At 37.1% G+C, this 22,202-nt stretch overlaps 1 pseudogene; it reads left to right on the top strand.

Annotated features, from left to right (window-relative positions):
• The window catches only part of LOC101345170 (uncharacterized), an 86,197-nt pseudogene extending 64,379 nt beyond the window's left edge, over positions 1-21,818 (top strand).
• Positions 21,819-22,202: the final 384 nt, after the last annotated feature.

Genomic DNA, 22,202 nt, shown 5'->3' with positions numbered 1-22,202 from the left:
AAAACTTATCTTCTATTGTCTTACACACTTACGAAAGCCTCAGGCTAAATGTTGATGTACATTTAGTTTGCTCATTTCAGCAATGCGATTGATGGAAATATTATTCTTACCTAAGATCCTGGTAAAGAACCAGATGGTATCTGATGGAAAACCAGCACTGTGAGTTTGAAGAGCCTGCATGGCCACCATCTAGGAGCTCGACTAAGTCCAGGTATTAATCAATGTTTTATCTCCAATTTCCGATCAAAATAAAAGAATGGTGTAGGAGATAATATTGGAGCCATTATTCCCTGTCCTTGAGCATAAAGAATGTGACCCAGCTGGAGCTAGACTCACAAGGACTCAGAAAGACACATCAACTGGGCACTGAGGTATAAAGACAATAGCTAGGACAGTCTTGGTAAACATCTTTTAGGGAAACGTTCACATAAACAGGGCATAAAAGCCACTCTTACCTTTTTCTTTCAGCATTTAGTGAACAATCCACTGTAAACCATACTGAATAGACAAGAATTACCTGTAATCACTGCACCTCTTGCATCAAACTTATTGGCTAAAAGAAGAGGGGGCGCAATTCATAGGTCTAATATTTGTCCCCTCCCCGAGAACATGCCAAACAATTCCAAGCCAGGCTATAGATCAAAATGGACGCTAGTCCTGAATGACCAATGTCCAAAAGGAAATGGAGGGAATAAGGCAGAGCCTCAGGCAGCTTTGCATCAGAATCCTGTTTCCTTTGTTTGGCTTCCTCCTCCACAGCTTTGAAGTTTTATGTAAACCCCAGGGCACCTGTGTAGTATGATCAAGAATGTTGCCGATGTAATTTGTATGAACTCCCTACTTGTAAACCCCTTAAAAGTAACTTTTCCCCACACATCGGGCAGCAGTCTCGGAGGAGAGCAGTCTTGGAGGTGGCAGCTCCAACTGACTCCTTTCCTTGTGCGACGAAATAAAGGTGCTTTTCTGCCTTCCCACCTCAGTCTCTTATTTATTGGCCAATACAAGTTATGCCGAGCATGAACCTGGGGTTTCCACCCGGTAGCAAATGGGCAGAACTATTTGGGAAACTAACACACAGGGTTGTGAATTGAGTTTTACCAAATTCCCTCTCTCTTTTTTAAATCTTGGACATGAAAATGACTTATTCTAGATTTTCAGGGAAGTTTTGATTTTAATGTTTTATTTCTTGTTTCCATTAACACGCCTACACTTATCAGGGGATACTATGCACAGAAAAAATATTCATATGTGATATATGAATGCAATCAAACAAAATGCTAAATTCTTCATTTCAAGATTCTGATAAAACCATATGATTATTTATAAGGGGGGAAATAAAACACTAAAACGAAGGGTAGTCAGTTGTTCTCTGCCCTGCCATAAGAAGTGGAAAAAGAAATAAGATAGTAAGTGACTGGTGAGATATCATGTGGGCCAATAGCATTGGTTTAACAAGCAGTAAATACAGTTAGCTGTGAAGTGTGTTACAAGTAGCACACTATTCATCACTATTAAAGCAGTTGACAGTAACTGATTCCAATTATCCTTTGAGAAGCCACTACTTTCCTATTTTCAAATCAAGTGGTTCCAGAGAGTGAAATCTATTCCCCAAGTCCAAAGGTTGACAAATGACCTAGGTGTGGTTGAGAGTAATTTATGTCCCTACCCACAGGGACTGCTTGAGCAATACACACGAATCCGAGCCTGGTCAATGAAATAATTCCCACAAAAGAAGTAATATTGCTCTTCCTGCTAGGTTGCTACATCAAGAGAACATAAGCCTAGAACTATCAATATCAACTTTTGCCATACAACATGAAGAGAACCTCCCTAGTCCCTGATGATGAAATTGCCAGAATTATGCAGAGCCTGGAGATGGATAGAGAAACCATGTAAGGTGACATTATTAGAGTCATTAAGTATAGCCATGCCTGAATCAGCCCTACCCCTAATTGTCTGAGTCATGTGAGCCAACTTCAGTTATGTTTCTGTCACTTGCAATTAGAAAAAAAAAAAAAAAAATCCTCCAAAAATGGAATAAGCATGGTAAGCATCAGGCAGTGGTCAAGTTACAATTTTTGATAGGTTGAAAGAGTTAAAAACTACTAATGATGAGATTAGGGAGAAAATCTTTTGGAACTGGGCAGGCATATAAATAATTTTCAACAAATATTTTTCAAGAGAATTAAGAGTTTACAGAAGAGTTTGTTTATCTACCATCTTTTTTGAAACAACTTGCATTCACAGAAGAAAATAAAACAACTATAAGCTGGTAAAAGAAAACAAAGATACACTACCTAAAAAGAAAGTTTATTTCCCAAGATAGTCTATCAGTTAGCAGCTATGCTCATAATGAGTACAGTATAGTGTATTTTCATATTCTATTGAACTCTGCCCGGCTTCCTCCAAACATACAAAAAATGAACAAGAGCAGACCTCCAGGATTTTATTTAATTCAACATTGCATAAATATTAAATGTGAGCAGGGAATTATAAATGGCAAAAGGAGACTCTGCTGAATCTAAATTTTGATGAAAATTCCATGGGGAAATTGTGGCCCCAATTTGCTACTTAGGAAGAAAATTTATGTGAATAACAATGCCAGTCTCTTAGAAACTTCCATCTAATGGTGATCCACCATGTTTTGTTGTTAAAGAGATCTTGTTGTTGAATGTCTTTACTTTTCCTAAGATGGATTATGTAGATGTAGTTCCTGATGTGGGTCCTTATTTTATCCCATAAAGAAAATCACACATTCACTGAGTAGGAACTAGTGCTTTAAAAACCATATTCTGTTCTGTGACTGCACAATGCTGGGGCTCAATAAATGTTAAAATGGATAATTAACTGACAGTGATAATCAACATTCTGGCTTTAAGAGGCTCGTCAAACATAGGCTCTGTCTGCAGCGAGTTCTGTGTGTCTCATTTATTCTCAAATTCAAAACAGCTTTCACTCAAATCACTGAACATTGGATTTGAAGTACCTTCCTAAATTGATTCCTTTGATCAGAAGAAGTCATCCATACCTGACTGTCTCTCTGAAAGCCAAATGTTAAAGTGACTTCTCACTTAGCTTGTCATTTTACTCCATGAAATAATTTAAATTCACATTTTAAGTGTTGCTTAGAAAACTGTGTAGTCTTGATTATATGTGTGGATCTTAAAAGTACATTCATTATATTTTATTTTCAAAAGATCATTAGTGGCCATTAAATGTCTTCAAAATAAGAACATTCTGATAACTTGTCCTTAGTTCTCTTTAGAAACTTTTGAACCACATTGCTCTGGACCAAAATGGAATGGGTTGTGGACTATCACAGAGGCATGACAGAAAGGCTACCTTCCATTCCCTGGTCAAGTTGTCTCCCGTGTTTCCAACTGCACTAAATTGAGATTCTATTCTTCCCTTTCTTGCTTGTCTTGGAACCCTCTCACTTAAGCTCATTCTTTGATAGCTTTTTGGTAGAGTTAATTAATTGCCACAGTTTGTACTATTAAGAAAAATAAACTAGAATATTAACATCTAAAAATAATAGACAATAATAGGAAACAATTCTCACTCCGTACTGGCCAAAGTTTCTCAAAATGTGTTCGATATACTATTGGGATTAAATAATAATAATATTAACCCACTCCCACAAAGTAGAATTGCCCCATAGGGTTTCTAAGGCTGTAAACTGAACACCTTAACCACTACACTATGCTCCTCACAAACTATTGGGATACTGATTAAAAATTCAAATTTCTATATTCCACTCCAGATTTATGAAATCTGCATCCCTTGGAATACGGCAAGAAAATATGCAATTTTCCACATTTTCTGGGTTATTTTATGTACAATAATTAAAAATAAATAAATTTCACCATCATCTGTCCCAGTTCTCCATATCCTCACCTCCTGACTATTTTTGAAAGCAACTGAGATCAATGAATTAAAATATAATCTTGATTTTCCAGTGGAATTCAATCCCCTGAGAAACACTAATGTCAGAATAAGGGAACCCAGTAATATCTAATAGGAAAATGACTTTTCAAAATACAAGGTGTGCATAAATGTGGACGTTTCTATAAGCCAGGAAGCCATTTCAATGAAAAGTCTGAAAGAAACGCAATCCCTTTAGAAGATATGGTAAATGGAATCCACACTGAAGCCATGTACTTCCCAAAGGTGATCTCATTGTTTTGCCCCATAATTCTTTCCTTAAATAAATTATTCTAATTTTCTTCATGTCTTCTACTCCGTAGGCTCCTCTTTCTTCGAAGTGTTGCACTATTTGAAATTTGACCAGTTTTGGCAAGCCACTCATGCACGAGGTGAAAATCGAAGTAGTTTTGCATGAGTTTAAAGCACAAAGCTGGCCTTCAAAAAATCAATCACTCCTTAGAGTGTATCATGATGTGTAAAACATAAAAGTCGAAGTTATTATTGCTTCAGTTCCACTCTCTAGGAGAAGAAAATAGGAGTTTAAAGGTAAATTCTCTTCACTTTCTCTTTACTTATTATATTTTGGAAATAAAGGTCTTTCAAATAATTAATTACAGAGCTACCAGTGTAAATTTGCAAGAGTTATGGGCAGCAGAAAAGAAAAAAATAAATTAAAAATAACCTCGAATAATCCCCCATACTCTCAAAATATCTCTTAATACTGTGTTACTGTGTCATTAACTACATTGATCTATTCAGTCACGTTTGATAGTTATATGCATAATCTGAAATTTTAATCTCACCCAAAAGTGGAGAAATTTAAAGTTGTTCTCAATCAGATCAAAGTCTAAAATATTAGTCAATTCAGAGTTATCTTGAAAAATCATCTATATTGTGCCTATATTTAGTAACATCAGTTTTAAAAATTCAAACTTTGAGTTTTCCTGAAGGCTCAAAGAGAAAGGAGGACCTTGACTATTACTTTGCAAACTTTGGTGTCCAGAAAAATAGTCCAGTATTTCTGGATAGACACCAGAAAGGATGGCATGCAAATCCATGTGATCAATGCTGTATGATTCAATGCCCAGTACAGTTATAAGACTGTTCTCTGGCACACCATGATAGATAGCATAAGAGGAATCTGTGAAGATTAGTTTCCACTTCTCAAAAACACTTTTTAAATCTGAGTAGACAGCAATTTTCTACTAGAGCTCAGAAAACTAAACCAGAAAAAGTTCTATGCTGGCAACCATGCTTGGAAGGCTGACCTTGGGCAGATGTGCAGTTGGCAATCAGTGTTCTGAAAAATTTCTCAGTTCTTGGCACTATAATAATGACAATATCTTACACAGAGCAGTATCTGGAAAATCAATAAGGCAATCCAATATTTGCATCAATGGACCAGAAATGAATGTTTTACTAGTATTTTGCTGTTTCAGCAAGAAGTTCTCCAATGGTGCCTTTTTCAGTTAATGGACAAAAGTCAGGACAAGTGCACATTTTAAAAGTCTCACGGTAATCATATACGAACAAATAAAAAAAATTAAAATTTTATTTGTGTATAATCCCTTTACACATCTGATATCTAGACTCTCTTCTCCAGTACTCCCCATGATATCAATTGAGACCATATTGAATATTACAACACTGGGAAGGAAAGACAATATTGAAAAAAAATATAGGAGTTAGCTGTACTGTGCAAAGCATGTGAGGAAGGAGTCTGAATATTTTCAGACTCGCAACTAGAGAAGAGAGGCTCCAATTACAGTAGAGAAATTATTAAAAGAAAGCACTCAAATTCAAATTAAAAGACTCTTAACTGTAAGAGTTGTTGGATTTATTACTTAATGGAGAATGTAGTCCAGTTTAGGAAACTGTTCTTTCTAATCTAACTGCTCTCAGTAAGAAAAACCAGTATTATTTGTCCAAAGTGAGGAGGTAAGGGAGCCATTACACCTGTTCAGATAAATTTGTTCCTATATATCACACGTGATGGTGATTACAGATCATTCTGCAACAATCACTTACTACAGAGGAGCTTACTGGATAGGCAAATACATTTTCAGAACTCTGAAAACCCAGCATTCTTGTTTTGTTTTGTTTTTAAATCTATGATTATATTTCAAATTTAGACTAACATTAAATTCTCCTTATAAAATCATTAAAACATAAATAGTAATATAGCACAAAAAAAAACTTCCCCTTTTGCCAAAACTTTCAGTCCCACTTATCCCTCTAAAATAAATTAGTATTATTATTTTTTATCAGTTTGATGTATGTCCCTACTGTCCTCCATCTATCCATTTATTAATACACATGGGTCTAGTTCAAGCATAAATATGCATAAACATACCCATGCAAATACATGTTCACCTGGCCATACAAAGGTGCACGTGTTTTAAACAAATGAAATTCTTTTTTAGTAATTATTGTGGTCTTCCTTCTTTCATTATTTGACACTGTATCTTGGAGTTTGTTCATATCATTTCAGAAGAGTATATCTTATTCTTTTTAATTGATGCATAACATTTTTAGTATAGATTTTTAATAATTTATTTGAACACTCTCACATTGGTTGGCCTATAACCAGTTTCTATTTTCATAATAGCAAAATAATATTGGTGCAGAAATCCTGCATACATATCCTATATATAAGTAAGAATATTTCTTTAAGGTGAATTCAGAGATGAAATTGCCCTAGTCAAAGACAGCATGCTCATATTAAATTTTGTGAAAACACAAATTTCTATCTCAAAAGTCTCTGCCAGCTTACCCTCTACGAATAGTACATGACTATGCTAACCAGCATTTTACTTAAGGTTATCCTCCACCCCTTTTTTGGTCAAACTGATGACTAAGAGAATAGCAAAATTTTATATGTATATGGGCATTACAATTCTACTTTTTTAAAAATAAGTTTGAGTTTCATTCTTTTCCATTTAAACTGATATCCTGACTTTTTCTAACTGGTTATTAGTACCTCTTTTACATTCAGTGTAAATACACACAAACATATATCTATATGTATACATAATATTTTCCCTAAATTTTCACTGTATTTATTTTTTTCTCACAGAAAGGAGCCCTGGTGGTGCAACAATTAAGCACTCAGCCACTAACTGAAAGATTAGTGGTCCAAACCCACCCAGCAGACTCCCATCTTATGTTGTCGTTGTGTGCCATGATTCAATTTCATAATGTAAAAGAGTAGAACTGTCACACAGGTTTTTCTTGGCTGTAATCTTTAGGGGAGCAGATCGCCAGGTCTTTCTCCCATGGAGACACTGAGTGAGTTCAAACCGCCAACCTTTCAGTTAGCAGTCAAGTGCTTAACTGTTTGTGCCACCAGGGCTCCTTGAAAGAATATATAGATAGGTGCACATTATAGACACTGCTCTAATTCTTGAGGTGGACAGTGGTTTCATGGGTGTTCCTTACATTCTTTTGCATTATAAAATAAAAAAAGAAATAAAATGAAATAGAAGTAACCCATGTGTGATGGTAAATGTCACGTGTCAACTTTGCTAGGCCATAATTCTCATTATTATGTAATTATCCTCCATTTTGTGATCAGATGTAAGGAGACTTTCCTTTGGGTGTTGCCTGCATCCAATATATATGGACGTTTTGGCAAAGCTCACTCATTCTGGATCCTGCATCTGACTCATCATCCTCTGGCCCCTGGTTCTTGGGACATGAGCCAGCAGCTTGCCGCCTTTTCTGCTGATTTTGGAATTCACCAGCTCCCGCAACCCCATGAGCCAGCAGCCTTGTGCCTGACCTGCCAATTTTGGGTTGGTCTGCCCCTGCTACCACATGAGTCATGAAAAGCCTCTAGCCTGATGCCTGACCCACAGATTTGGGACTTGCCAGCTCCACAACTGCATGAGACATTTCCTTGAAATCTCTCTCTCTCTCTCTCTATATATATATAAATATATACACATATGTGCTTCACTGGTTTTGCTCCTCTAGAGAAACCAGCGTAAGACATTAAGTACTGAGAGTGGCTCTAGAGGAACAAAATCTTGAGGATGAGTTTTCTGAATTGGTTCACAAGTCTGGCTAGACCTAAATACACTGATGACTCTATTTTCAGTAGGGAAGAAGGGACTGCTAACAACCCATGGTGTGAGGTGGCAGTAGAAATATATAAAATATCAACACCATTGCATCAAATATTTGTGATAAACAAGGCTCTGGTGACTGTGTATTTGATGTCTTTCAGCATTTCTGTCAAACTGAGAAGTATAGGGAGGCTGGTTGGTTGGTCCTGCTTTCGCTAGCCAGAGTGGTGAAAGAAAGAGATGAGCCCAGGATTTCAGAGTCACAGCTCAAGTGCCACATAAAAGACCTGATAATTGTGTCCTGAAAGAAAGCCTTATTTCTTATAGTAACAAAGCTGATATTGCTGAAAACCAAACCCAAACTCTTATTGTAAGAGGGACTGAATTAGAACACCAATTGAATTCCCAACCTCAAATGGTGTCCGAAGTTAATGTGAGGGCATTGATTGGGAAGAAATGGGATCCTGAAACTTGGGATGGGGACATATGGGCAGATATTCAGGAAGCTGAGAACACTGAGCCCCTAAATTCCATTCAGTCACTCCTGCCAACAGAACCAGCCCTCTTATTCACATCTGAAGAGATTACTCCATCTTTGTCCATCAGATGAGATTAATCCAGCTGTGTTTGAAGAGCCTTTGTCTGAGATATTGCCTGAGGTGGTATTTTATGCCTTACAAAACATAGCTGAATGTTCCCAGGATCCACTTACACTACCCATTTTTGCTTCTAGACTTATTACTAGACTTAAGTCCCAGTAAGCCCCAAGAGGTGAAGTACAAAGTATGACCTAGGATGACGAATGCTACCCTCCTGAAGAACTGCTTGATTTTTCTAATATATATAAACAGAAACCTGGGGAATATGTGTGGGAATGGCTACTAAGGATGTGGAAAAAAGGTACAAGGAACATAAAGTTGGATCAGTCTGAGTTTATTGATGTGAGTCTACTAAGCATGAATTCTTCATTCAATGTTTCAGCTCAAAAGTTTAGAAAAGGATGCAATAGTTTATTTGGTTGGTTCACTGAAGCATGGATTAAATGGTAGCCTACACTAAATGAAGTTGTAACGTCAGATCTGTCTAAGTTTATTGTAGAAAGAGGTGTCCAAAGGCTTAGGGAAATTGGCACATTATGGTGGGTTTAACAGGTTTGACCCAAAGTCCCACCCATGGAGTGCCCAAAGGATATACCTTCCACACAATGGTAAAGAACAAATTTGTGAAGAGAGTTCCAGCATCCCTGAAGACTGCTGTGATTGCTATTTTATGTAAGCCACATTTAACAGTGGGATTTTCCCTAACTGAATTAAGACACCTAACTACAGAAGAAGTACAGCCAGAATGTTTCTTGGATGCAAGGATGGCAAGACTTCATCTCATATACTTTGGACATGTTATCAGGAGACATCAGTCTCTGGAGAAGGACAGCATGCTTGGTAAAGTAGAGGGTCACTGAAAAAGAGGAAGAGCCTCAATGAGATGGACTGACACAGTGGATGCAACAATGGTTTCAAGCATAGCAATGATTATTAGCATGGCACAGGACTGGGCAGTGTTTCGTTCTGTTGTACATAGGGTTGCTAAGAGTTGGGACCAATTCGATGGCACCTAACAAACTACAATAGGGGTGACTGGACCCCAGGATGGTAGGGGCACTTCATTTCCAAAGACAATGTGGGTGTGGTTACCATAATGGGCAGCAGAGTTAAAACAGTAATTAGAATAGTCTGACTCATATGGACTTATGACATTGGCTACTTAGTCATGGTGTCCCTGGGAGTGAAATAGACAGAAAATCTACTAAACATTTACTTGATCTGTATAAGCGGAATAATTCTAGGTCAAGTGAATGGCATCTAACTCAAACTGAAAGAAAAGAGAGCCAATCAATCGATTGATTCAATCAATTTCCAGTCTTCAGCCAGTTTACAAGCCCACAACCACATGAATGAAGGGGAAGCTGGGAACTAGGTCCCCTTGAGGAAGGACCCCATTACATTGCCAAAAATTAATCTTTCTTCTAGTCTTATCCCAAAGGGATCTGTGGCCTTTTATGAGAGTGACTGTTCATTGAAGAAAAGGAAATAATCAGACTTTTTGGACATTATTGGACACTGGCTCTGAACTGACACTAATTCCAGGGGACTCAAAATGTCACTGTGGCCCACCAGAGTGGGGGTATATGGAGGTCATGTTATTAGTGGTGTCTTAGTCATCTAGTGCTGCCATAACAGAAATATCACAAGTGGATGGTTTCAGTAAAGAGAAATCTAGTCTCACACAATCCAGTAGGCTATAAGCCCAAATTCAGGGTGCCAGCTCCAGGGGAAGGCTCTCTCTGTCAGCTCCAGAGGAATGTCCCTGTCATCAATCTTCCCTTGGTCTGGGAGCATCTCAGCACAGGAAACTCAGGTCCACAGGACACACTCTTGCTCCCAGGGCTGCTTTCTTGGTAGTATGAGGTCCCATGTCTCTCTGCTTGCTTCTCTCTTTTATATCTCAAAATAGATTGGCTTAAGACACTATCTCACCTTCTAGATCTCATCAATATAACTGCCACTAATCCATCTTATTACATCATAGTGATAGAATTTACAACACATAGGAAAATTACATCAGATAACAAAATGGTAGACAATCATACAATACTGGGAATCATGACCTAGCCAAGCTGACAGATATTTCTGGGGGACACAATTCAATCCATGACAAATGGAGTCTTAGCTCAGGGTCATCTTACAGTGGGTTCAGTGGGTCCCTAAACCCATCCTGTAGTGATTTCCCCAGTTCCAGAATGCATAATTGGAATAGACATACTCAGCAACTAGCAGAACCCCCACACTGGATCCCTGACATGTGGAATAAGGGCTATTATGGTAGGAAAGTCCAGGTGGAAGCCATTAGAACTTCCCTTACTTAGGAAAATAGTAAACCAAAAGACATACTGGATTCTTGGAAGGATTGTAGAGATTACTGCCACCATTAAGGACTTGAAGGATGTAGGGCTGGTGATTCCCACCACATCCCATTCAACTCCCCTATTTGGCTTGTGCGAAAAATAAATGGATATTGGAAAATGACAGTGTGTTTTCATAAACCTAACCAGGTGATGACTCTGATTGCAGCTGCTGTTCTGGATGTGGTTTCATTGCTTGAGCAAATTCAAACACCTCCTGCTACCTGGTATGCACGTATTTATGTGACCAATGCCATTTTCTCAATTCTGGTTTCAAGGGATCATCAGAACCAGTTTGCTTTCAGCTGGCAAGGCCAGCAGTACACCAATACTATCTTACCTCAGGGTATATCAATTCCCCAGCTCTATGTCTTAATTTAGTCTGCAGGGACCTTGATTGCCTTCCCTTCCACAAGACATCACATTGATCCATTACATTGATGACATTATGCTGACTGGACCTAATAATGAAGCCGTATCAATGACTATTGACTTATATCTGCATGCTAGAGAGTGGGAAATTTACCAGACAAAAATTCAGGTTTCTTCTACCTTTTTAGGCATCCAGTGCAGTGACGCATGTCAAGATAATATTCTAAAGTGAAGGATAAGTTGTTGCATCTGGCCCCTTCTACAACTAAAAAGGAAGCACAACACCTGGTGGATCTCTTTGGATTTTGGAGGCAACATATCCCTCATCTGGGTGTGCTATTCTGGCCTATTTATCACGTGATTCTAAAAGCTGTTAGTTTTCAGTGGTTTAGAGATGCTGTTTGGAGTCTTTGGCAGGCCCCTATTGGTGAATCACAGCCCAGACCCTTAGTATTTTGGAGCAGAGCCCTGTCATCTTCTGCTGTCCTTTAGCGAAGCAGTTTTTGGCTTGTTACTGGGCCTTAGTAGAGACTGAACGCTTAACCATGGGCCATCAAGTCACCATGTGGCCTGAGCTGCCCATCATGAACTGGGTGTTGTCTGACCAACATAGTCATAAAGTTGGATGTGCACAGCAGCACTCCATCATTAAAAGGAAGTAGTATATACAAGACCAGGCTTGAGCAAGACCTGAAGGCACAAGCAAGTTACATGAGGAAGTGGCCCAATGGCTATGGTCTCCACCCCTGTCACATTACTTTCCCTCTCCCAGTCTGTGCCTATGGCCTCATGGGGAGTTCCTCATGATAAGCTGACTGCAGAAGAGAAAACTTGTGCCTGGCTTACAGATGGTTCTGTGCGATACGCAGTCACCACTTGAAAGTGGACAGCAGCAGCACTGCATACCCTTTCTGGGACCTCCCTGAAGGACAGTGGTAAAGGGAAATCCTCCCAATGGGCAGAGCTTTGAGCACTGCACCTGGTTGTTCACTTTGCTTGGAAGAGAAAATGGCCAGATATGTGATTGTATACTGATTCATGGGCTGTGACCAATGGTTTGGCTGGATGGTCAGGGAACTGGAAGGAACATGATTGGGAAATTGGTGATAAGGAGGTACGGAAAAGAGATAAGTAGATCAACTCTCTGAATAGGCCAAAGAAGTGAAGATATTTGTGATTCACATAAATGCTTACTAAAGCATGACCTAAGCAAAGGAGGATTTTAACAATCAAATGGATAGGATAACATGTTCTGTGGAAACCAGTCATCCTTTTTCCCCCCATTCTTTTCATTGCCCAATGGGCCCATGAAAAAAATGGCTATGGTGGCAGGGATGGAGGTTATGCATAGGCTCAGCAACATGGACTTCTACTCACCAAGCTCCACTTGGAATACAGGAGATCCCGTAGGGCACCTTTTAGTACTACCATGCCCTGTGATTACAGTCAATGGAAAACTACAGCAACCCAATTCTAACATGACTAATAATGGCCCAGATCCTTCAGGAATGAAAGTTTGGGTCACCCTACCAGGCAAAGAACCATGACCAGCTGAGGTGTTTCCTGTGGGCAAAAGGAATACGGAATGGGTAGTAGAAGAAGGTAGTTCTAAATACCAGCTCTGGTGACCAGTTGCAGAAATGAAGACTATAATTGTTATGAGTATCTCTTCCTTGTTTTGCTATACGTGTATGTGTGCATATATATCTATATGGCAAATATATATATATATATTTCCCTCTGTTAACCCATTACTCATTATAAAATATAAGCTGTAAATGGGGCTAGTGTGTTTTCAATTATATGCATGTTAGTTGTATCATGTTAGGCACAAGGATGACTTTATAATAGTGTTTGTTTAGAGATTATGTACAGCTTAAGGAGATGTGTATAGGTGCCAAGTGAACAAGGGGTGGACTCTGATGGTTAATGTTATGTGTCAACTTGGCTAGGCCATGATTCTCATTATTATGTAATTATCCTCCATTTTGTGATCTGATGTTTGGGGACTTTTCTTGGGGGTGTGACCTGCATCTGATACATATAGACATTCTGGCAAAGCTCACTCATTCTGGATCCTGCATCTGACTCATCATCTTCTGACTTCTGGTTCTTGGGTGGTGAGCCAGCAGACTGCCACATTACATGCACCTTTTGGGATTTGTTAGCTCCCACAACCCCATGAACCAGCAACCTTCCACCTGACCTGCTGATATTGGGTTCGTCACCCCCTGCAACCATGTGAGTCATGAAAACCCTCTAGCCTGATGCCTGCCACATGGAATTGGGACTTGCCAGCCTCTAAAACGACATGAGCCATTTCTTTGAAATAAATATCTCTCTCTCTCTCCCCCTCTCTCTCTCTCTCTATATATATATATACATATACACCTCACTGGTTTTGCTCCTCTAGAGAAACCAGCCTAAGACACCATGTGTGAATCAATGATAATAGTGTTCCATGATTTAAACATTATATTGATCTCATTCTTTTCTTCTGATATCCAATAAATAAATCTATTTGTGTTGTTCTTTTTCTAAAAGAAATAAAAAAAATACAATTGTCAAACCAAATCTGAATATTTCATTTAGCAGCAATGCAGTATTCTCATTGGTGCATTGTTGATGCCCCCCACACAATTCTCTTTAATATACAGTGTTAATACTCTGTCTAACCTTTTCAGGTGAAACTCAACCTAACTATACTTTATCTTTGGGAAAAAAATAATTGATATATTAATTTATAAGTGTATATATATCATATAAATAAATAACCAGTCAGTAAAAAAATTACAGAGGGATTGTGATCTTGATATAGCACTTTTTTTCTAGTATACCTAATCATAATTTAATACAAAATACTAGTTTTAGGCAAAATAAATTTCTTATTTATATTTGAATCTCTTAAAAATGCTTGAAACATAAGATCCCGCACGTGATCTCAACAAAGACCTTTCTTGCTTTCTTATTGATTTACCCCAAGATTCCACTGGTACATGGATACGTACATAGTTTGCTATGACATCTCTAGAGTCTAAAAAATATGGAATTTTAAAGAGTAATTTTTCTTTTTTTTTTTTTTGTTTATTCTGCCTGGGCAAAACCATAATAATAGTTCTAAATAGTTATAAAGAAATAAATAGTAATATCAAAACAGACCTTAAAAATCAAGTGAGTTCTTAGTAATACTCCACTACATGATCTGTTTTTTCCTATGCATACAAGAAATACCACAAAATTATTAATGTTCCAAGTAAACAGTGCCAACTAGGCAATATTTAGAATTTATGTTTGAAATGCACTTACTTATTTTTAATTGAAATTTGTATTGAGATAATTGAAGATTTACATTCAGTTGTAGGAATATAGGGAAATCCTGAATAACCCCAATGATAACAACTTGCATAAAGTATAGTATAAGATTACAACTAGGATATTAACACTGACACAATCCACAGATCTTGTTCAGCTTTCCCTAGTTTTACGTGTGTGTATGTGTGTATTTAGCTCTTTATAATTATATTACATGTGTAGGTCATGTATACACCACTGCAGTCAAGATACTGAACAGTTCAATCACTACAAGGATCCTTGTGTTGCTCTATTATAACCACAGTCATGGCTCTCCCTACTCCTTCTTACCTCACCAAGTACCCCTGCCCCACCCTGCATTCCTAACCCCTGGAAGACAAAAATTTGTTCTGTTTTCAAGTTCTATAGTTTTGTCATTTAAAGAATGCTATATAAATAGATTCATTTACTATGAATCCATGAATTCATTTACTATGAATCTCCTTTGAGACTGGCTCTTTTCATTCAACATAATTCCCCAGAGATCCATCCAAGTTCCATGTATCAATAGTTTGTTCCTTTTTATTGCATGGTAAGTGTTCCACAGTATGTATGTACCATAGTTTAAGCATTCACCTGTTGAAGGACATCTAATCTGTTTCTAGTTTTTGGCTCTACAATAAAGTTGCCGTAAATATTTGTGTATATGTCTAGATGTGAATATAAGTTTTCATTTCTCAGGGATAAATGCCCTGGAGTGCAATTGTTGGATCTTACTTATTGTTAAAATCTAACTCTGTATATACATATACATATGTGTGTGTGTGTGTATATATATATATATATGTCATCTTTTATTAGGATAAACTAGGTCATGATATAGTAAGAAATAATCTTCACATCTTAATGGCTTAACAAAATAAGACTGATTTATCACACGTTATGTCCAATGGCAGTGAGCAGGGGAACCTGTTCATTGAAATCACTCAAGAACCCATCCTAATGGAGGCCTACCTACCAGACTTGTTTGCCGAAGCGGAGGAAAACTTGGTACTGCTTCTTCAAGTTTTCACCCAGAAAGATGATACATTTCTGCTCATATTTACTGAGAAAAGCAACATCAAAAGGGATAAGGAAATGCTCAAAATAATAATTTTGAATAGCAATAATAACCGAAATCCATAGATAACTAATTTTTTAAATTAATCATACTTCTTTCTTAGTCATATTTATTTCACTGTATATTTCTAAAACCACCCAAATAATTTGTTTCCACAAAAAAAAGAGCAAATGTTTGGTAGCTTTTTCACTCCTGTGATTGGTGAGCCTTTTACAAAGATTTATCAATGCAATACCCAGCACTTTCAGGTCCTAACAGAGATGGATTTTGTTGGGCAGCATGTTATACCCTACACTAAAAGGAGTGCACACAAAAACCATTAGCATGTCTGAACATTCTTGAGTTCGGTAACCCAACACCTGCTGTATCTCTTTGGTCTAGATGTAATCTTATCTTAAAAAAAAAGGAGGTTAGTAAAAAAAAGAATACTCAGCTACTTGTTGCTTTCTTTTAAAATATTTAATTCTTATTTACATATACTGTCCAAAGTTATAAAATACTGAATCTCGTAGCATGATTCACATTGTTTTATACCTTTTTCTCTTTCATTAGAAATCCAACCAAAATATTGTTCCCTATAGCTAAGCAATTTACCAAATATAACACAATAATTAATTCATACAAGCGGGCATTCATTATCTGGCAAGAGTAACATTGTGGAGTCTAGAATATCACACTGGGAATAATTATTTGAGCCACACTTTATCAATCTTTCACATCTTATTTCTTAATAAGCGTTACTGGTATAATTGCATTATTGGTGAAAATCACAAATGTTACTCACATCCCCAGAGAACTAACTGGAGTGTGAGATATCTGACATATGGCTTTAAATTCTCAGTTGTATTACATACTTTTCCTAAGAGTAGATTTTAGTATTTTTTTCAAAATAAGATGTAAGCAAATTTTATTTACTAGAAAATATATGCAAATGTCAGGAAAATAAATCTAGAACTACATGCTGCCTACTTTATATAAGGTAAAATATTTTCTAAATAATTTTTTAAAATCAATGTCAAATATTTTCGTGAACTCCACCATGTAAGTGTAATTTAGAAATAAATGTTTATTATTGAAATCAAATTTAAGAATGAAAGATATTATTTAGTCTAATTCTCACTTTAAAGACAGGACACTGAAGCTTAAAAAAGCCATGTAAGAATAATCCAATAATTATTCAACAAATATTTGAGAGCCCGCTATGAGCCAGGTTCTTTACCAGACATTGAAGGCATTATGCTGATGAATGGACCACTTTCCTGCCTTCTTGGAACTCATAATCAGATAGAACATAAACTCTTACACATAGGATCATAGCTATATAATATATTGATGTTATATAATTGCTTGATAACACAATTGAAAGAATAGACTTCTCCTTCTCCTCTGTCAAATTTTTATTTTTGGTCAAATAGTACACCAAATAAATTTTTATGGTTATATTATCAAAAGTCAATCACATAGTTCTTAGAAAAATAATGCCAAGATAACTATCTGCTGATGACAGAACACAGAATAAAATTTAAAATTATTTATCTCCTACCGCAAAGTGTTAAAGGCTTTGCTGAATGTTTACTTCCATAATATGTACCATATTCATTAACATGTGTAAAATGTTGTATTTTATTGTGATTAAAAATGGATTGAGGGAGTCCCTGGGTGGTGCAAATAGTTAATGTGTTCTGCCTCTAAGCAAAAGAGTGGAGTTTTGCGTCCAGCCAGAGGCACCTCGGAAGAAAGGCCTAGTATCTACTTCTGAAAAAATCAGCCAAGATGGGGAAATGGACTGGGAACATGCTGGTTAATTTGACTGTGAGCAGGAGCAGAAACAGAAACAATTTCCTACTTTTCACCTATAAAATTAACAAATACATAGCTAGGTGGAAAGATATACAATAGAATAACTGTTGTAGGCAGAATTCACCAGCATCACACTGAACTTATCACCAAAATATATTGTTAAGTCTGGCTAAAATGAATCTATTGAGAAATCAATACTTTTCTCTACAATGAAGTCACAAGACCACCGGACATGATAATAATTGATAATAAATATATACCGTAGTCTCAAAATTCAGTGGAGGAGTAGGGAGAAAGTCACTGAGATACAATGGATATTTGCCAAACCATACCTAGTTAGAAAAGAAGAGGTTGTAGGGGGGTGATGAAATTTTATCTAATAAGGCAAAATAAATATTGGGGACAACAATGGCTGTTTAATTTTCTACCATCATGAAGTTTCAATTATCTATAGACTCAGAGGCTGTACCTAAGTCTAAATGAGTTCAAAACAACAAGTCAACTGAGAAGAGAAACAGAAATAGAAATAGTTGGAGTGAAGAAAAAAGAAAAGGAAGGAAGGGAGAGAGATGTAGTGGAAAGAGGGAGAGAGAGCTACTTTAATTAGAATTCAGCAACACCAATTATTTGGCAAGAAATTCCTTCCCCCACCCCCCAAATAGCTTGATAGATCAGACAACATGTAACCCACCGCTTCATTTCACTTAGCTATATAATTTAACCCTTAGATCTTTTAAATTTCACGGTTTAATTCTTGGAATTCATTCATGCCTACAATTTAATTTGGATTAAATTATTGTTACCATAGCTTAACATCTTTTAAGAAAATATAGAAATTGTTGAGAATTCTTGAGAATGTAATTTACCATTCAAGCATGAGATAATGAGTCACTGTGCTTTTTAAGTGAACACACAGTAAGGTATTTCTTTTGGCTAGAAAAATTTGCAGCTAAATTCCAGAAACATATAAAAGCTATCATTGTAAACTATAGGGCTCCTTCAGCAATGCACATAAAGCTGAGCAGCTAAGGTATGCTATTTGATCAATAAAGTTTGTGGCTCCATTTGTAAAATGTACAGAAATTAAACCATTTCCCTATTTGGTTCAGTGAGTTAAGTGCACAATGGTTCAAACAGTAAATTACGCATTTGCAATCAAGGACATTGTGCGTTGTGATGTAGTCAACCATTAAAATATATTACTTCAGTGATTAGTTAAGGATATTAATTTGAAATAAAATTAGTAATGTGGACAGGAAATTATATGAAATGCTAGCTAACCACTGACTTCTTTTATCTGGCTTCATTTGTGAAAAACTTTTAATATTTAAGCATCACTTTTATGCATGGCTTTCCTTCGAAATGAGAAAAAAAAGATGTGTTGCATAGCAATGTGCAATGTTCTTGTAACTGAAAGCATACATGAAAATGCATGTATGTTCTTTTTAAAATTTACCTTTGAATGTAATTTATTACAAATCTGACAGTGATGCACGAGTTTGATACATAAGCATGTTTTGTTTAAATAACTGACATCAAGCTGTGAAAACTTGGTCATTTATGTATGAATCCAAGACTAATCGTTATTTCTCTCATCAAGGAATGATAACACAGTGCATGTTATGGATTGAATAGTATCCCACAAAAATGTGCGTAAACTTGGCTAAGTGATGATTCCCAGTATTGTGTGATTGTCCACCACTGTGTCATCTGATGTGATTTTCCTATATGTTGTGAATCCTACCTCCATGATGTTAATGAGGCAGGTTTAAAGGCAATTATGCTAATGAGGCAGGATTAAAGGCAGCTATGTTAATGAGGCAGGACTCAATCTACAACATTAGCTTGTGTTTTAAGTCAATCTCTTTTGAGATATAAAAGAGAGAAGCAAGCAGAGAGACATGGGGACCCCATACAAGCAAGAAACAAACACCAGGAGAATAGTGCGCCCTTTGGACCCGGGGGTCCATACTCTGAGTAGCTCTTTGACCAGGGAAGATTGATGACAATGACCTTTCTCCAAAGCCGATGGAGAGAGAAAGCCTTGTCCTGGAGCTGGCACCCTAAATTCAGACTTCTAGCCTCCTAGACTGTGAGAGAATAAACTTCTCTTTTTTAAAGCCATCCACTCGTGGTATTTCTGTTATAGCGGCACTAGGTAACTAAGACAGCTCATTATAGGCTAGATTTTTCCAAGAAGTTTCAACTCTTTTACATGATTTTATATTTTTTATGGTTACTAAATGAATGTCTCTTTTAAGAGAATTTTGGAAGATGCTCATTTCTCAGGACTATGCATCAGAGAGTTCAGGGCTCCAATTACAGCAGCATCTGGAAAACTTTATCCACAGATCCATACGGAAACATTGGTAATAAGGGCAAGATACATTTTCTAATGGAAAGTTGGTTGTCAGTGTAATGGTAAATAGCAGACTTAAGGAAAAGATGAGTGAGTTCAATTGATTACAGGTTTCTAATCCTCTGCCACTTGTTCAACCCTGGGCATAGAAGTGAAGTTTAAAGCAAGATTCCTTTTCTCAAGGGACTTAACATTGTTTTGGAGAAACTGGTTCTTAACAACAGACAATAAAGCAATATAAGACAGTATTGTAATGTCATATGATAAAGGCAACAAATACTGTGGTTTCTCATAAATGGGGAATGCTTTGTTAATGTTATGGGGCTTGAAATATAGGTAGGATTGTGCAGAAAGAAATGGACCTGGCATCTCAAGGGTTTATCCTTGCTGTTCCAAAGAGACAGAGAATAATAATGAGTGTCAAACTCAAGGTGGTTTACAAACAGTTTATCCGACCCCACATCTCATATTTTGGGAGTTGGCTAGAGTCATTCAGCTAGATAGCTTGAATCATCCCAATTCATCATGCTGCCTAAAATATGCGAAGCAGATTAGCAGTTAAGGTTGGATAGGTAAGATATGCTCAGCTTTTGGAATACCTTGGAGATAGAATAGCTTGGATTTAATCCACTGGCCAATAGAAATTTGCTGTAAGCTTTAAGGAAGAATAAAACCCAAAAACCAAACCCACTGCTGTTGAGTTAATTCTGACTCATAGAGGCTCTATAGGACAGAGTAGAACTACCTCATAGGGTTTGCAAGGAGCAGCAGATACGAACTGACCTTTTGGTTAATAGCTGTAGTACTTAACCACTGTGCCACGAGGGCTCCCTTAAAGAAGAATAGTGATATGATAATTACAGCATTTTAGGAAAACTTGATTTATTTTCATGTATGACAGGATTTGAGGAAGAAGGGAGATTACTAATAGGAAATTAAATTATTTAGGCATATGGTTATGGAGAACTAGTACTAGGCCAGTATTAATAGAAATTAGATAGCTGAGCTTGAATTTAAGGGGACTGCTAACAAGACCTAATGACAAATAAAGGACGGAAGAGTATAGAGATTCTAAATGTGATTCTCAGAACTCAATTTTGGAATGCTTAATTTTCAGATGTGGATGGGGTTTATATATATATATATAGAGAGAGAGAGAGAGCTTTCTGCTGTCCACCTGGGTGATTACCATCTAAACAGGCAAGTTTATGAAACCTGGGAAGGTGGTAGGTGGTGCTGGTCCTGGCCAGAGGCTACTCTTGATGCAAAGCCGTCATCTTGAAGAATATAAATGATGGCACCTCAAACTTCTCCTACAGCCATGCTCTGGTGGCTGGAATCAACCATTATTACCACAAATTGACAGCTGCCATGGGCAAGAAGACAACTGCCAAGAGGTCAAAGATCAAGTCTTTTGTGAAAGTTTATAACAAGGTACTCTGTGGATATCTCCTTGGACAAAACTGTCATCAACAAGGATGTCTTCGGAGAACTTGCTCTTAAATGCAAGCCCTGGCAGGAGGCCAAGGTCAAACTTGAGGAGAGGTACAAGATGGGCAAAAAATAAGTGGTTCTTCCACAAGCTGCGGTTTTAGATATTTTTTGTTTCAATCACTAAAAATATTTTAAAAAATATACTTTTTGAGAAATGCAGGACTGAGGTATTAGGAAGTAGACTGAAGGAGATGGTAAATATAAGAGGTGCAAAGACGTAATGCACACAGCTTTGTTAATATATGTGAAAGCAGTGGGTAGGGACTGAGAACTAAAATTCAGGGTAGGACTAGTGAGGGGATTAGGGCAGGCAGAGAACATGCTAAAACTTAAAGATGATGATCAGACCAGAAAAGGAGATAAAGGAGGGTGAGATATCATGAAGACCAAGAAAAATCTTTGTAAAAGGATTAATAATTATGAAATTAACCAGTAAGTCAGAAGATAAAAGAAATGGAAAAATGGGGCAATAGGACTTGGCGAGAAAAATCATTGTACCTTATAACTTTGTGTCAGTAGAATTGCAAAGATTTTTATATATTCCTATCCCTATGACTTTTCTTACTTATAAATGTATATATTTGTGTGTATGTGTGTGTGTAAGAGAATTTACATGGGATGTAAAATAAGGAAAAAGAAACAGCAAATATATCATAATTTGATCAGTAAACAACAACAACAACAACAAAAAAACCCACTGCCGTCGAGTCGATTCTGACTAATAGTGACCCTATAGGACAGATTAGAACTGCCCCATAGAGTTTCCAAGGAGCGCCTGGTGGATTCAAACTGCTGACCTTTTGGTTAGCAGCT

Source organism: Trichechus manatus, unplaced genomic scaffold (genome assembly GCF_000243295.1).
Source record: "Trichechus manatus latirostris isolate Lorelei unplaced genomic scaffold, TriManLat1.0 scaffold00007, whole genome shotgun sequence".
NCBI lineage: Eukaryota > Metazoa > Chordata > Mammalia > Sirenia > Trichechidae > Trichechus > Trichechus manatus.
This window is presented reverse-complemented; position numbering and strand designations above follow the sequence as displayed.